Source organism: Crocodylus porosus, unplaced genomic scaffold, assembly GCF_001723895.1.
Source record: "Crocodylus porosus isolate Cpor-Errol unplaced genomic scaffold, CroPor_comp1, whole genome shotgun sequence".
Taxonomy (NCBI): domain Eukaryota; kingdom Metazoa; phylum Chordata; order Crocodylia; family Crocodylidae; genus Crocodylus; species Crocodylus porosus.
Window position 1 is genome coordinate 172,051,744 of NW_017728886.1, and position 17,864 is coordinate 172,069,607.

The 17,864-nt window shown below is 43.5% G+C and overlaps 1 protein-coding gene across 1 annotated transcript in view; it reads right to left on the minus strand.

Annotated features, from left to right (window-relative positions):
- The window catches only part of DOK6 (docking protein 6), a 473,746-nt gene that overhangs the window by 255,633 nt on the left and 200,249 nt on the right, over positions 1-17,864 (minus strand). The gene's annotated exons all lie outside the window — the stretch shown is intronic.

The following is a 17,864-nucleotide window of genomic DNA, read 5'->3' on the forward strand; positions in this document are numbered from 1 at the left end:
TGACACAAACAGTCTTATTTTTTTCCTCTTATTGTATAAGAATTGTTGTAGAAGACTAGACAAACCCTTCCCCTACTCCATTATTGACTGGCCCAGTATTTTTCCCCAAAGTAGAATTAATATATTTGAATATATAAACTGGTAAATATGTTGCAGAATCCATAGCAAATATGTTGCTGTAGCGGATATAGCAGCATCATATTAGTCAGAAGAAATAACTCATTCATCATGCTAATTAATATCATAGACCTTTGCATTGATTCAGTCTTTAAAGAAGTTTTAGAAGCTTTGGTGCTGTCCTTTTCAGAACTATAAATTCAAAATTCAATTTTAAACAGTCTTGTTTCAAAAACCTGAGAAAGACCAAGGATGATTTAATACGATAGAATTAAGCGTATTAATAACATATACAGTTTGGTCTATTTCCTGCTTCCTTTGACATAAGTGTATTACTTTATTTAACTAACATGAATGGAAAGAGCTGGTAACACCACATATTATGAATATTATCCAGCACTTTCCATTATAAATATCTTTTCTCAATTCCTTAGTTTCAGCAAAAAGTAGGACTGGAAGGGACCTTATAATGTCATGTGGTCCAGCCCCATGCTCAAGGCAGGCTCATCCCTGATTATACAATCCCAGTCAACTGTTTATCTAACCTGCTCTTGAAAATTTCCAAGGGTGGAGATCCATGACTTCTCTGGGTAGTCTGTTCCAATGTTCAACTGATCTCCTAATGAGAAAGTTCTTCCTAGTCTCCAACCTAAAGTTCTGGGATGCAAGTTGAGTCCATTGTTCCTAGTGCTGTCTCGTATAGCCACACAGAAAATGTCAGATCCATCCTCTTCGTAATAAACTTTCAAGTATTCAAAAACTAATATTTTTTATTGCTTTCTGTGGTAGAATTTTTCCAAACTGAACACATCCTTCTTGAAGGGTGGGGCCCAAAACTGGATGCCGTGCTCCAAGTGAGGCCTCACCAGTGTTGAATTGAATAGAGTGGAACTATCACTTCCTTTGATTTGCAGTGACACTCCTATTATTACAACCAAGGGTGCTATTGGCTTCTGTTTTCAAAAAGAGCACACTGTTGGCTCATATTCAACTTATTGTCCACTGTGACCCTCAGATTCTTCTCTGCAATACCACAGCCTAGCCAGTCATTCCCTAGTTTCCGAGCTGAGGGGCTACAAGCCCATGACGGGTGAGGCTGGAGCTGGGACTCAGGAGCCCAGGATCCTGGGACAGTGGACCTTGGGCAGAGGGTTCAGCCAGAGTAAACTGGGCCCAGGCCAGCAGGCCTCAACCCAGACAAGGATCTAACACCTGAAGTTGAACCACCCCCCGGACCTCTAGTGGTAGCCTTCCAGTCCAATTCTAACATCAAAGCATGGCAGGTAAGAAAACAGGGTGGGACCCTGAAAGTGCAGAGGTAAGGTGGGATCCAGATGGCTGCCACCAGATGGCCACCCCAAGGCCTTACCTGCTACAGCCTGTTATAACTTTGACAAAAAGAATATGTTGTCAAATAACGTAGATCCCAAACAATAAAACCCTCAAGTTTAAACAGTTGAAAATATACCAAAGTAGTTTATATATAGATATGGTGGACTAAAGCAAAAACCAATTAAAAGGATTGGATTTTGCCAGGGAGTGAGAGGAATTAGACACTGAAGCTCAGGTTAATGTTTTATGAGAACATGAATATAAAAAATTAAAATTTAAATAAAAATGAATTGAATAAATGCCAAAAATAACTGGCCATTCAGGAACAATACACCAGTTAAAAGGAGATGCATTCTTAGCATCCAACATAAATGTATAGCATATAAACTCTACTTCATTGTAGTATCCAAGATAGGTGACACCAATTTTGGGTCTGGCAGCTTGTGAAAAATTTAATCAAATAGTGTGTGTTCTTGCACTACCAGAAGACACAGGCCTGGAATATGAGACACTCATGTTAAAGTACAAGGATTTATTTTAAGGGCTAGATTGCCTGCCATGTGAACATGTACTTCAGATAAATAAGCAAGTGCTTCCCACTATTCATCCATGTAGAAATGTGCCTTTTGCTCTCCATGATAGATTTAAGGTAGAGTTAGAAAAAACTGAAAAAAGGTCAAGAGATATAGAAAATCTAGGAACCTACGAAATGGGTAAGAGCTGTAGTTATTGTGGAGCAAAACAGTGATCATTTGTATATATGCTTGGATCCGAGGCACTTCAACAAGGCTATCAAATGGGAACATTTAATATTGCCAGCTAGAGAAGAGATTATGGCCAATTCACAAATGCATGATTTTTCAGTAAAATGGATGTCTCCTCAGGATTTTGGCAGCTGAAGATCTAAATTATATGCATTTAATACTCCATTTGGAAGGTACAGACTTCTGCGTCTATTCTTGGGTATTGTGTCCACTCCTGAAGTGTATCATAAAATCATATGCATGATTTATGAGCATATTCTTGATGTAGACACCTCCATAGATGATATTATCATCTGGGGCCCTACCAAAGAAGAACATGATCACAGACTTCAGGAAGTGCTGAAATGCAAATCTGAAACTGAATAGTGAAGGGCACACTGGGCGTCACACTGAACTTATTTTTATAGGGAACATCATCTCCACTGAAAGGATGAAATCTGACAAAAGTTCAGACTAATGAAATGATACCAAGTCCCCAGTTAAAGAAGAAAGTGCAATGCTTTCTGGAAAAGGTAATTATCTGTGCAAATTTATACCTAATTTATCAGCAAAAAACAACATCATTGAGGACACTCTTTGAGAATAAACGTGAATGGTACTGGAATGCAGAACAGAAAGAATCATAGGTTGCCTTGAAAGAGGAGCTGATACAAGGGACCATGTTAAAATTTTATACTCCTGGAAAACCTATAAAAAATTTAGGGGGTTGGTGCAATGTTTTATCAACAATTTTTTTGGAAAATTTTGCAGACTAGTGGTCTATAGATCCAAATAAATGCAGAGGCAGAAATCAGCTATGCATAGACTGAATGGGAGTTACTAGGAATATTATTTGCCTGTAAGAATTGTCACCAATATGTCTGTGGTCAGACTGTGCATGCAAAAAGAAAGCACAACCCCATGAAAGCATTGTTTAACAAGTCATTAAATGATTGTACTTCGAGGATTCAAAGACTGACCCTGAAGCTGCAAAAGTATACTTCTGTTGTCACCTACACACCAGGTAAATTTGTGTTTACTGTATGCCCTCTCTAAAGCCATGTATGTACCCTGCTATGAAACCAGAAACTATATTTGAGACAGAGGTGCAAGCCTATGTAGACTTAATTGCCATGTCATTCCCTATAAAAGATAAGAAACTGCATAAAATAAAGCAGAAACATAAAAAGACAATTCATTGGAACTCTTGGAAGAAATCAGAAGAGCTGGTGCTAAGTACAATACTAGGGACAAGTACTTAAGGTGCAGGACAGACTATGAGCCAGGAATGGAAATTAGGAAGGGAGAAATGAGCAGCACATAAGCAGTTGTAGAAGGAGTGTAGCACTTGCTGACAAAAAAAAACAGTGGGGAAGAGGGAGTGTGGAGGCAAAAAAAGACTGGAAAAAGTAGGTGGGTATATGGGGAACTATGAAAGAAAGGAAAGAAAGACAGAAACAGGGAACTTGTGGGGACTGGAAATGTGTGTGGGCAGACAACTGAATGAGGGGAGAGGAAAACTAAGAATGGGCAAGAAGGCTGAGGCTGGAAGTAGAAATAGAATGTATGGAGCAAGGAAGCATAAGTGGAGTGACTGAGTAGGCAAAGAAATTCAGATAAGAATTGACCAAGGGTAGGTTCGAAAGGATGAAGCAAAGGAATCTGTCCAATAAAATCTGCTCCCTTTGTATCAGTAAATTGGGCAAAGAACTGGTTAATCTTACTATTCTTTTGCAAATAAGCAATTTTTTTGTGAAATCAGCTAGAAAGAAGATATCTTTGTTTTGTACTATACACCAAGGAGGCACTGTAGCAGGTGAACTGAGTTATGATAAGGCTTTATGGCTGGAGTTTAGGCCTTTCCAGAACTAAGCAATTAAGTAGTAACTTGCCACCTGGACACTGTATAACTTAACTTCCAAAAGGCCTTTGATCTAGTATCCTACGATGTCCTCGTGAGAAAATTGGAGGATAATCGGCTGAACTCCAAGACAGTGAGATGGGTGAGAAACTGGCTGCAGGATAGAACCCAGAGAGTCACAGCGAACAGATCTGCGTCATCCTGGTAAGAAGTGGGCAGCAGTGTCCTGTAAGGGTCAGTGCTTGGTCCAGTACTTTTCAACATCTTTATTAATGATTTGGAGGTGGGGGTGAAGAGCTTACGGGCCAAGTTCACAGACGACACCAAGTTATGGTGGAGTGTGGTCATGCTTGAAGATAAGTCACAGATACAGGTGTACCTAGATAGGCTAGCAAGTTGGGTGGATTGAAATCTGATGAAGTTTAGCATTGAGAAATATAAAGTGCTCCACCTCGGGACGAGCAACTCCCAACACACCTACAGGCTTGGCAGCACCAAACTGACTAGCACTATGAATGAAAGGGACCTGGGGGCAATAACAGACCACAGTATGACTATACACTGGCAGTATGATGCTGTAGCCAGCAGGGCAAATAATACTCTGACATGCATCAATCAATGCATCTCCAGCAAAACCAAGGTGATTCTTCTGCTCTACTCAGCACTGGTGAGACTGCAGCTGGAGTACTGCGTCCAGTTCTGGGCACCACACTTTAACAAGGACTTGGACAAGCTTGAGAGAGTCCAAAGAAGAGCCACCCATATGATCAGAGTCCTACATGGCAAGCCATGCGAGGAAAGGTTGAGGGATCTGGTACCCTTCAGCCTGAGGAACAGAAGGCTGAGAGGGGACCTGGTTGCAGCTTACTGCTGCACTAGGGGAGTACATCAAGGGCTCAGCGAGCAACTGTTCACCAGGGCACCTGCGGGGAAAACCAGGAGTAATGGCCACAAACCCTGGAAGATTGATTCAGGCTCAACATTAGGAAAAACTTCTTTACAATTAGGGTGTCCAGACTGTGGAATAAGCTCCCTCCGAAGGTGGTGCAATCACCTACCCTGGAAATCTTCAAAAGGAGACTAGACAGTCAACTTGCTGCGGTCACCTGACCCCCCATTATCTTTCCTGATTGGCACAGGAGGCGGAACCCAATGATCTTCCGAGGTCCCTTCCAGCTTTACAATCTATGAATCTTCAACTACCCGAAGGGGGCAGGGTTTGAAAGAAGATGGAGCTGGACTGTTCTCAGTGGTGTTGGAGCAATGGTCTCAAGTTGCAGCAAGGGAAGTTTAGTTTAGATATTAGGAAGAATTTTCTCACTAGAACAGGCGGTGAAAGCTCCATCTTGGAGGTTTTCAAAACCTCGCTAACACAATGCTTTCGCTAGGATGATCTAGTTGGGGAAGATCCTGCTTTGAGTAGGGGGTTGAACTAGATGCGACTTCCTGAGGTCCCTTCCAACCATAATTTTCTATGATACTGTGATCTGCTTCCACTCCATCATCTGACCCCAGTGCTCCCGGGCAAGGCGTCGGACTCAATGATCTACTGAGGTCCCTTCCAATCCTAAAAATCTATGAAATCTAAATCTATGAAAATCTAGTACCGAGTGCCTTATAAGGCACTCGGAAAAGTGAGTGCTGTGATTGATATGGTGGACAAACCAGGTACAGCAGTTTCCCTAAAAGGAAAGAAAACCAAAAATGGAATAGGATTGGAATACCATATCTACAATGATGAGGTAAGAAACTCCAGAATTGGACAATCTGGGATGAGAAAGTTATAGAAGTAGTGGACAAATAAAGGAACATTGTGTGGTTGCATTGTCACCCTTGGGGACAGGACCAACCGTGGAATTCTTGTTTGAACAGGAAATCTAGAAACAGACATCTCAAACACCCAGCAGGGGATCTGAGGCCACTACCACCAAAAGCTGCTGCTGTAATGTCTGACGGAACCACTTGTCAGTTCATATTACACGGTGGAAACTTGTAATAAAGATAAGGGGTTACTATTAAAGTTCACTTGATACCAAATTGGATGAGGGGCTTTGCCAATCCTTGGGGGTCTCTGGGAAAAGGAATCCTAGTGGCAACAGGCACTAGAACTAGCATTTTCAAGAGGTAGTCAACAAGCTGAATGTAAACTGAATGTAATTCTGTGATTAAGCACACTTGGGGGACTACTGCAACTGGGATATGATAAGCAGAGTCTGCTGCTGCAGTGATGTAATTAGTGTTGTAGGACTATTCACATACAGTTAAGCATATACTTAAGTGCCTTGTTGGATCACAGCCAGAGTACAGGTGCACCTTGTAGGACCAAGTCATTATTAAGGGTATTGAGTGCCAAACCATTGTTTATTTAAAGAAGAATATTGACTTATTAAACAATTATTAGCAGAATACCGACATTTTTCCCATCAAGATGACTGTAGTTTTAAAGTTGTTTAAAGAGACAAAATACTGTAATGATTTACTTTGACATTTAGTGTTCAACACTAACTCTCTGCAGTGCAAGGGCTGACTCATGGCTGCCAGACTCACATGCCAAAGCTCGCTCCATTTCAGTCTAAAATAATTTAAGAAATCCTTACTTCTGCAACACAACCAGTGTAGCCAAAGGAAATTCTATCTACATAGGGACTGCAAAACAAAGCCTGTTGTTCATGATGCATTTAAGGTCTTTTGGAATGAAAAATAGTAAGTAAAGGAACATATTCAGTAACATGAAACATAACACCAGCACTGAAATTCTATAGGATTGTTTAGGATTTAAGTTATGTTGATATATTTTCAAGGTTTGAAAATCCCACTTATCAGTCTCTCTTCACCCATGGCAAGTATACATTTTTCCAGGCTAAAATGTGCTCAGTGATATTGCAAACCATTGCTTTCCTTTTTAGTATGTATACAGAAGAGAAATACAGAGCAGGCCAAGCATGGCTGCACTTCTGCAGAAGTGGAGAAATGGGGTACTGAACAGTACAGATAATCCTGCCTCAGTGAAGGGAAATGCAGAGGAAATCAGCAACTGGAATTGCCAAAGTTTTTCCAGGAGACAAGAGTGGGGGAATGGGGGAGGGGAGGGGCTGGGAGAAAGATAGAAGGGGTGAAGAAGAGCTGGGATGTTAAGGGGCCCTCATACCCTGCAAGAGCTTGGGGGTAGAGATGGAGGCAGTATTATTTATTAATAGTGTGTGGAAGAATTGCTCAGACTTAAATAACTGTGGGGTAGGACAATCCCAGAACTCATTAAGTGTAGGAAAACCCAGAATTAAGTGAAAGAATCTTTCTTTCCAAAGCTCATTAATTAGGAAGAGGGTTAGAGCCAAAAATTCATTTTTGAGGTGAAGAGAGCACAAGCTCATGTTAAGAGTCCAAAGATAAAGTGGCATGCACTGGGATTTTCAGAAACCTGATGGCAATTAACTCACATTAAGGTTAGATGCTTAGATTCCAGATAAATAAATGGTAATATAACAGAAGGTAAAGAAACCACTCAGAGGAAGGTTTTTTTAAGCACAAACTGGTTTATGTGCAACCACTGTCCCTAGCCTAAGTGACCGGAAACTGGTTTAAACCTGTAACAGAACAGAAGCTCAATGCCCATAAACCAGTTTCAAAATAGCTGAAACTGTTTTTAGATAAACCTGGTTGAAAGTAGTGTCAGATTTAACTGATTTGATTAATATACTTTAATAATACAAAGCATTCAGGGAATCACAAATGACAAGAGGTTTTATGTACCAGAATGCCTGGATACACTTGGGTCTTTACTTACTAATTTTGCTGTGTATTTGTTTGAGCCACAAATTGTTTTAAGCTCATCTTTCTGGGATTTTAGCTGTTCTTTGCTTCTCTTACAATGGTAGTATGATCACTACCCTAACTAGTGCCTACAACAGCACTTGGTTAAAAAGAATTCAAACCGGTTTATGAAACTTCTGTCTCAGATCCCTTCCTGGTTCAAGTTAAATCGCAGCCCCCCAGCATGCTTTCCAGCCCTGGGCTGAGCTGGGCTGTGCTGTCTGTTCCAGTGAGCAGGGCTGGCTGACAAGGGGTTGGTGTGGGGGAGGGCAAGCCCAGCTGCAGATGCAGCCCAGTCTACCTGGAAGTGGGGGGAAAGGGAGGAGGAGTACCCCCCCCAAGCAAACCCCGACTGGGATCTGGGACCAGGGAGAGCAGTTAAACACCCCTTCCCCTGCTCAAACTTACTGCTGGGTGAAAATGAACTACAAATGCCAGAGGCACCTGGAAGCTGAAAGAGGAAGGGATGAGCAACCCTGCAGAGTCCTGCTGCTGTAATTCTGGACTGCAAATTCTAGAGACCTTGAGGGCAGCAGGAAAAGAAAATAAACCCACAGCCAGAGAGTTGTGCTCCAGCCCTCCCCTACCCCCAGCATCTGGCCTGAGCTACTGCAGGCATGTGGCTGCATTTCCTGAATCAAAGGTAAATATCTGTTTGCTTCTGTTTCAATATAATCTATGCAGTTTAGACTAACCTGCAAAGACTGAACAGATTCAGCCTCAGGCTTTTTGACTGCCTGCACCTAGCCATAAAGCACTGAGAATGCCACACATATCTGAATATGTGGCTGTGTAAATGACATCCAAAAAACCCCTATTATAATACCCTTGACATTTTTAGAATATGTCTGTTAATTCCTATACACCTCCTCTTTGATTTATTAATAATGTTGATTTTTTTTTCACTGAACAGGTAGAAATGAGATCCATTTTTAACATCAATTTAATGTTACTGTCTAAATAAATTAGCCCATATCCAAGGTTGGTTCCCTACACATTTTTTGCAAGATTATCAGATTTTTTTCTTGCCAAGTAAAAACAGATTAAGGAAAAGGGGGGGGGGGGAGGAGCAGACCCCTGCTACTTCTCTCACTCCTAAAGAAATGTTGCCTATCTAGTTATTACCCTTCATCCCCAATTAGTTATAAATACTCAGGTATCTTAGTTTCTCCTACAGAGTGGCTTGCCTGCTTTGCAACATTTCAGATTTGAAAATGTATGCTTCCTTGTATTTAGAAAAGCATTTTACCTACTGCTGTGTGATATAGCCACACAAATACTGTGAGAAGCTCACTGAATGACTGTTCAATGGAAATAATGAAATGGACTGTAGTGAAACAGTGAGACTAACTAAACAGAAAGCAGTGGAAAATGCACAACATGAACAGAACTGAGAGAAAAAAAGGAAAACATAAATTTCTTCAGTTTTTCATTTAAAGGAATCCCAGATTATCTCTGTAACAGTATACATTTTCAGTCTAAATGAGTTCTTTTTGTTTTGACATCACCCTTTAAAGCAGCTTCCCAGTTCATTCATTCAAAATACAATAAAACAAAACAGTCAAATAAAGGTTTGGCTATGGATAGGTGTTCATTTCTAGTGCTGCAAATTTCTAGGAAATTTCCAGTGCTGGACACTGTGGCAAGAGTTGAAGCATACAGATGTTCTAGTCTGCAGCCACCCCTCTCCCCACAGGCAAACCAGAATTGAGCACCGACCTTGGAGAAATGTCCCCATGCCTTCCCCAGACCAGGGTCAGTAGCAACTGAACACTCCCTTGGATCAGGAGTTGAACAATGGGGGAATGTCCCCACATCTTTTACAGACTGGGATGATGAGTCTCCAAGATGAGCTGAGTAGCAGAAATATGTCCCTGAAGTAGACAGGCATTCATTCTGGTGGGAGAGATTCTTGTACAGGCTAGATCTTCCTTCTCATGGATCTGCCAGGTGTCCTCTTCCAGAAACTACATAAGTGCCTATATGCTTGCAGTGTCTAGCCAGAGAGCAGCATTTCACCCTCTAGATATACAACACCTGTTCACACCTTTTGACACCATCTCTTTCTAAATGGTTGTGGAAAGTTGTAACTCTTCCTTTTCATAGATTGCTAGGTCCATAACACCACTGCAACAATGCAAGAAAGAAGTGACATCTAAAAAATCCAACTACACATTGTCCTTTCCTGGGGGCCAGGGAGAAGGCGGGGAGCCTGTGCAGCAGGAAGTTCTGCTCTTCATAAGCAGCTCCATCTTGCTGGAAAGACCACATTGGAAAGGAAGCCAAAATGAGTCAGCAGTGTGGGGGAAGTATTGAAAGCTTACTGGGAGCTCCTAACAGGAGTATTGCCTTTAAGTTATGGGAAATGCCCTTCTACTTGTCACCGGGAGAAACAGAGGAGCAGACCCTGAGGAGCCAGGGGGGAACCCTGGGGTCAGGAACCTGCCAGGGAAGGCAAAAGTAAAAGTAAAGAAACAAAAACTTCTTGCCTGTAGCAGGATCCGTGGCAAAGCAGAAAATGGAGGCGGGACCCGAGCGGCTCATTAGCTGCACCTTTATACAGCTGCAGCCAGCGGATAACGCCGGCGGCATGAGCTGGCCAGCAGAAACAAAAAGAGCCGCTGGCAAGGAAACAGGCAGGGACCTTAACAGGGAGGTCCCTCCCAGAGCCCCTACGAGGGGAAAAGGGGTGGGAAGCTGCCTCTCCCAACATGGGGGAACGCAGTGAAGCCCACCGCAGGAACAACACTGCTGGCAGCAGCACAGGGAGCAAGGAAGTTGTCGTCCCTCGCTCAGACCGGGGACCTGGCCCTGTAGACCGGAAAGAATGGAAGGAGGGTGACACTGGGGCTACTACCGGGGAGTCGGAGGAAGCAGCAGCCACCAGGACGCCAGATCAGGTGGGATCATCGCGGGGATCCAGTGGGCTTGAGGAGATGCCCCAGGTGGGGGATGAAGGGCACAAACAGTGTGAGGGGCTGCAGAAGACGGGCCCCAATGGCACAGAGTCCCCCTGATGAGGGACACATGGGAGGTGTGCGGAGAAGGGCCACCACGGGTCCAGCGAGCCCACAGGCAGGTCAAAGAGTGAGGAAGAGAGTGTTGGAGCTGGCAGTCTAGCCAAGTCCCAGTTTATGGCTGCCTAGGGACCTTGGGCCTGGCATTGTTGAGCTAGACACGAGTATAGAGGGCAAGAGGGCAGATACCTTTCCCTTTTTGTGCACATCTTCATATTTTCTTTGTTGCTGATAACGTTTCTTTTTTTTTCCCCACCTTTGGAGGGGTTGTGGTGCAAGGCATCTAGGAACCAGGTGTTGCTTAAGTCCAGGAGGGGTTACTATCCCCTGGGAGGCCAGGCAGTAGTAAGGTGCTGTGGGAGGAAGTAGGGTTAGGCCCCGCAGGCTGATACAACCATCCCCAGAGCGAGCATCTGCAGAGCCCCAACAGTCCGAGAAACTGGCTGAAGGACATGGTGAACCTGTCAAGGCAGGGTGTAAAGGCGACGTAGAGGGGAGGTGGAGCCTCGCAGAAGACCTCCATACAACTGTCCCATAGTCGAGAGAACCCCAGCAGTCGGACACCACTCCACGGGAATAAGTCATGGTGGGCGAGATTGGGTGAGCAACTATTCGGGAGAGAGACATCCACTTGGCGGGACAGCAGGGATGGACAGGTGAACACCCCCGAGCATCCAGGGCTGCGCGGCGTGTGACCAGATGTTTGAGACCAGACGGGCATACTACTATATTCTGCAATGGTGAGGCTTTACCATACTGTGTCCAGTTTTGGCCATCACACTTCAAGACAGACTTGGACAAATTAGGAAGAGTCTCTGGAGGACAACAAAAATATCACGGGTCTAGAAAATATGATCTATAAGGAAAGGGTGGAAGAACTGGGACTATTTAGTCTAAAGAAGAGAAGACTAAGATAACAGTCAGATATAAAAAGGGTTACTCTAAAAATGAGTACAATCAATTTTGCTCTATGTTGACAGGGGACAGGACAAGAAGTACCCTTAAACTACTAAGGAAACTTTACATTAGATTTTAAAACTTTCTGACTATGAGGGTTGTTAAGCACTAAAACAGATCATTTAGAAATGTTGTAGATTCAACCATTTTTTTCAGTTGCAGGTTACACAAACATTTGCCTAGGATGATTTAGATAGGAATGAGTCTGGCTTGAACAACGGTGCCAGTCTCACTTATCCTTTAGTCAGACTTCTGCATGCAAAAATTTCCATGCCTTCTTATTTGAAGAACTGCAATATTTTACCAACAATGTTTCAACCTGGTAACATTTTCAAAAGTGACCCATCAAAACTGCAAACAGTTTCTTTAGGTAAATTAGCACTTTTCAGCAGAAATATTGTTAAAAAATCCTGACCAGCTCGGTCTCTAACAGACATACTAGCAGAATATAAGCTTATTCACTGCAAATAATGATGGTATATACAGCTAAAGATCCTATTCCAGAAATATCTGGCCCATAGGCTACACTGTATGAATAAAAGCAAGCAAAAAATCAATTTAAAGTGCTATTACATGTGTGCGAGTCTCACTTAGATCTTCAACAAAATAGATGGAATTACTCTGACAGTGGGATTAAACTTCACCCAGACTGATAGTAAATTTATCATTAAAAATATATCTTAGCATATCACTTTCCTATTTTTCCATTACAGTCAATATGGAACAAAGCAAAATTGAACTATACAGAGGGCAAAAAAAATCAAACCAATATTACCTTTCCTGGTATGAAAGCGTGCACTTGGATTTATTGCCTATTTTTCTCCTCTGTGATTCCTACCAATAGGTCAACATAATCTTTTCATATTAAGTTGACTACATACTTTAGAGTGGGGTTATTATTATTTAAAATCTTTTAACTGGGTGTTTTATTTTTCCCTTTTACCTGTACTCCACATCTTAGAATTCAGTATAGGACTCCATATAATGCAGTCTATATGTGTTATAGACTGTTATCAAATCTCCCTTTCCCAAGCACATCCTACTCCTTACCAGCAGTGGCAGTCTCACTTGTCCTTCAGTCAGACTTCCACATGCAAATGTTTCCATGCCTTCTTGTATACTACCTTGTATGCCCTCCTTTTACTAATCTAGAAAGTCATACAACTCATTACTGCTCTGGTACATAACATATCAGCACATAAGCAGTAACTAAGTTGAACACATGGAGATAGAAGATATTTCTTTTGTAGAGATCAATTAAAAATATCAAAAACAAAAGTTTATATAAATGTGCCAGTCATTCTTAATATTTTTTTTAGATGGCAATATGTTGATTCCCTAGTGTACCTGGCCCAGCACCATCTTCATTCTGAAGGTAGGGCCAAAGCACCGCAAAACCTAGGGTTCCTGCATTCAAGTGTGACAGAACAGACATGGAACTGCTTTAAGGTACATCAGAGACTGAAGCAGCACTTTGTTGGTACATCCATACATGCAGGCACATGCGCTCCCAGCAGCTCAAACAGGAGTGGCACACATTTGTGCTGGAGTTTTTTAACTCAGTGCACATGCCCAGACACGCACTTTGGTGTGGGGCAAGTTGTGCCACTTGGAGCAAAATGACCCTGCCCAGCTCCTCCCAAATCTGCAGCCAGGGGGCAGATATAGAGCAGTATAAAAAGCTGCCATGTGCTGGCCCCAGCATTATAAAAACCTGCCCTGGCAAGCAGATCAGTGCTACTTGATGTCTGGAGCTTCTGAGGCCTAGCCAATTGGTATCTGGGCACACTACTCCCTTGTGCCAGCTGGACGGCTGAAGCAGCCTTAACCTAGAGTTGCCTGCACCCTCTATCCACGGCAGCAGCCTGGCAGTGGGGATTGCTGCCTGGCTATGACCTGCTGCCACCTGTGACAGCAAGTGGCCCCAAGGCTGCATGCCTACCAGACCCAGATGGGGACTGCATGGCTGCAGCAGAGGCATCTGCACCTCTGGGCCAGCTGCCAGCAGGCTGTGGCTACACAGTTGGCCTTTGTGCAGCATTACTGCCATGTGTGCCACTGCCCTGCCATAAAGGTAGTTATCACCTAGAAGATGTTGTGGCCAGGAGGTCAGCCACTTCCAGCTGGGTCCTGCGTGCCAGCCCTGAGCAGACTTCTCTGCCTGGGTCCTGCCACTTGCCTCACTAGCAGGAATCCTGGAGTTCCCTATTTAAAAACTGCAAATTCTCTGATAAAAAAAATCCCAAATTCACTCTTTAAAATACCCCCAAATCCATGTTCTTCTATAATTAAAAGACCACTATATATATATATATAGAGCGAGAGAGAGAGAGATTGATCAGTTGGACAATGTTTTATTGATATATTTATAATTTGAAAGCCTACCAGTGTCTCTACCATCATAATAAAATAAATTCTAAATATCTATATGTTTTGCTGTTTGCTTTTGGTTTTCTTATCATAGAACAATTAGAGATCCACCTGACCCCTTCACTAACTAGGATGTGGGAACAGCTGCCCCTGCAGCCACAGCTCCTGCCAGCAGGTCTCATCCTGTCTGGCAGCTGGGCACAATGGGTGTGATGGAGGGGACGTAGAGTTTGCAGGAAGAGGGTAAGAAGGGGTGTGGGGACATGTGGGTTGGTGTTTGGGTGGGTGTGGAGGGATATGGAGACTGCTCAGGAGGGGTGGGTCCCCTGCTCCCCCACACAGGTCCATAGGCCCCGCCTAGAGGGCCCACAACTCACCGCTGCAGCAGCAGTGGCCATCAGGTGCTCAGGGCCCACTGCTGTCAGACCCCACCCCCCATGGCATGGTGCGGCCTTGGCAGCCTCAGAGCCAGTGATGCCTTTGCAGCTTGTTGCAGGTGTGGCTCCGTGCAGCACAGTGCAGGGCCATGTGCCTTTCTGCAGCTCTGGGCCACTCGGGCTGTCACCTGGGAGCTGGTGCTGCTCACAGGGACCACGTGTCATGCCGGACCAGGTCCTGCCTCCATAGAACTGGCCCAGCCTAACGGCATTCATGGTCCCTGCGAGTGGCGCCAGCCCCGGGTGACAACCCAAGTGGCCTGACCTGCAGAAATGTGCATGGCCCCACACTGAGCCACGCTAGACCACACCCATGACAAGTGGCACAGGCATCACCAACTCTGAGGTGGCTGGGGCCACAACGCACCGTGCTGCAGGGGGGCTCTAACAGCAGGGGGCCCGAGTGCCCGATGGCTGCTGTGAACTCTGCTAGAGACCCACATCCCCTGACAATCCCCACCCCACTGTCCTCCGACTTATGCAAAGCCCTCTCTTCCTCCAGTCCCTACTTACCCACGCCAGTGCCCAGGTCCTGGTCATGCCGGATCCTTGCTCCACTTCTGCTTACCCCAGCATGCTAAGGGTGTGTGGTTTGCATACCGGGGCAGCAGAAGCACATAGAGATGCTCTGGCCAGAAACCAGAGCGTCTCTGGAGGATTGGTTTCCGGGTTAATTCAAGGCATGGTCCAGGACCGTGCCCTGCCCCACTTTGTCCCCTGTACTTTTTTTGATACCTGAATTTCTAAGTATCAAATGTTGAGCTCACACTGCAAATATGCAGTGTGGGAAACATTTTTTCATTCATAGCTTGCCTTTTGCAGTGTCTGAGACTAGTTTAAAATGCTACAAGAGGCACATGTGTGCTCATCTGGACACGCCCTGAGAGTGCAAAGATGGTATAGATTCACCTTCTTTATCCCAGTTCCTAGCTACACTAAGTGGATGGAGGTTTTTGGGTAATATAGTTATGAGTATGCATCAGTAATGTTGCTGATTTTATTTGTGCTGTTTTTATATTTCTCTGAAAGCATTTCCTGTGGTTTTGGGCCATCTTTCTTTACCTGTCTTGAGGTAGAATTTCAGGTTACCTATTCTTAAAGGGAGCTGGGTACAAAACCCTTCTAAGTGAATGGCTTATTATAATATAGGATCAAATGAAAACCCTGCCCTTTCTTCTTTCGGGGGGGGGCTTGTGATTTGCATATAAGAAATAGCCTTAAAACAAGTACATTTATCAGCAAAGAGAACAAAGCATTACAGAAAACTATTTCCAAAAGCACACCTACACACTCATTAAGTCTTATCTAATCATATGCTTCACTATAAGTTAGATTAAATGGGGTTCTGTCTTGATTTACAAGAAAAGACAGCACAAGTTTATGCTTATTTAGGAAGCCAAGGTCCTTTTGGGATACAGCCAGGTTTCACTATTTGTCTCTTAAACTGTTCTGCCATGTGCAATGTAAATTAGTATATGCTGAACTATGTGTAAGTACTTATAGTTATTTTAAAACAGTAGTTATACAAAGCTAAACAGAATAACCATAATGCTTAGACATCTCTGGCAAGAAAGATAGGTAACTTTCTCTTCTTCAGCAATTCCTTGCAATTGCATGGTTGTCTGCCATGATTGTCTCATCTGTGAGTCCAAAGATGGCTAATGAGGCCTACCTAGGATCAAGACTCTATTACAGCTCAGACACATGTTCTGTGTCAGGTGGGTGGTGCTAGATTCTTGATTTTTTCTGCGACGCTGTTTTTGCCACTCCCATTTTTCCATCTCCTGTTATTGTAGTGAGGTTTCATAGATTCATAGATGTTTGGGTCATAAGGGACCTTAACAGATTGAGTTCGACCCCCTGCTCTGGGCAGGAAAAAGTACTGGGGTCAGATGAACCCAGCCAGGTGCATGTCTAGCTTCATCTTAAAGACCCCCAAGGGTAAGGGAGAATACCACCTCTCTTTGAAGCCCATTCCAGATTCTAGCAACCCTTACCTTAAAGAAGTTCTTCCTGATGTCTAATCTAAATCTGCTCTTTTTCAAACTACTGAGATCCTTGCAGCAGACTCTCTTTCTCCATTTGGGGCAGTTCTGGGCAATTGTCTCCCATGTGTTGACATTGAAGTTGCACTTTTTTAAGCTGGCCTTGAGGAGGTCCCTGAAGAGCTTTCTCTACCCTCCTCTTGAGCATATGCCTTGGCTGAGTTGGGAGAATAAAACTTGCTTTGGGAACCTGAGGTCAGACATCTAGATGACATGTCCAGCCCAATGAAGTTGATGGTGGATGATCATTGCCTTGTTACTTGTGGTGATGGCTTGCAGGAGAACGCAAAATGTTGGTGAGTCTGTCTTCCCAGTAGAATTGGAGGATCTTCTTTAGGAAGCATTGATGATACTTTTCTAACAACTTTAGATGTCTCCTGTATGTTGTCCATGTCTCAGCTCCATACAGCAAGACGGGGATCACAACTGCTTGATAAACCATGAGTTTGGTTTCAAAATGGCAGGGGCAGAGACGTTACTTTTTCTTTTGTTTTGTTTTCCTTTTTGTGAGACCCCCTGAAGCAGTGCAGATGTTTTACAAAATTAAGACAAGCAGGAAAATGTTATACAAATGGAGAGTTTCTGCAATAAAGTGTTGTCAAGAAACTGTTTGAGTAGAAAACAGTAGTCAGGACATGATTGGATACTTTATAAAACACAAGGATCCAGATTGGTTGAAAAGGAAACTCTATTAAAGATATAATGTATATCATAGAATCATGGAAAATTAGGGTTGGAATGGACCTTAGGAGGTCATCTAATCCAACCCCTGCTCAAAGCAGGACCATCCCCAACTAAATCATCCCAGCCAAGGCTTTGTCTAGTTGGGTCTTAAAAACCTCCAAGGGTGGAGTTTTCACAATCTCTCTGGGTAACCTGTTCCAGTGCTTTACTACCCTCCTAGTGAAAATATCTAACCTAAACTGTGAGAGAGTGCTTATGCTAAGCAAGGCCTAGCATTAAAAACAATGCACTAAAACTCCCAGAATGCTTCAAGGAGGTTGAGAAGTCAGCGACTGACATTCTGGTAATCACTTTCTGACCCTTAGATGAAAATGCTGAACTTCTGACCTTTGAACAATGATAAAAATAGCAGACACGCCGCTTATATTGTTAAGAATAGGAAACTGCATGGCTAAACCGCAATGACGAAAAACAACCGCATATTATGTCAG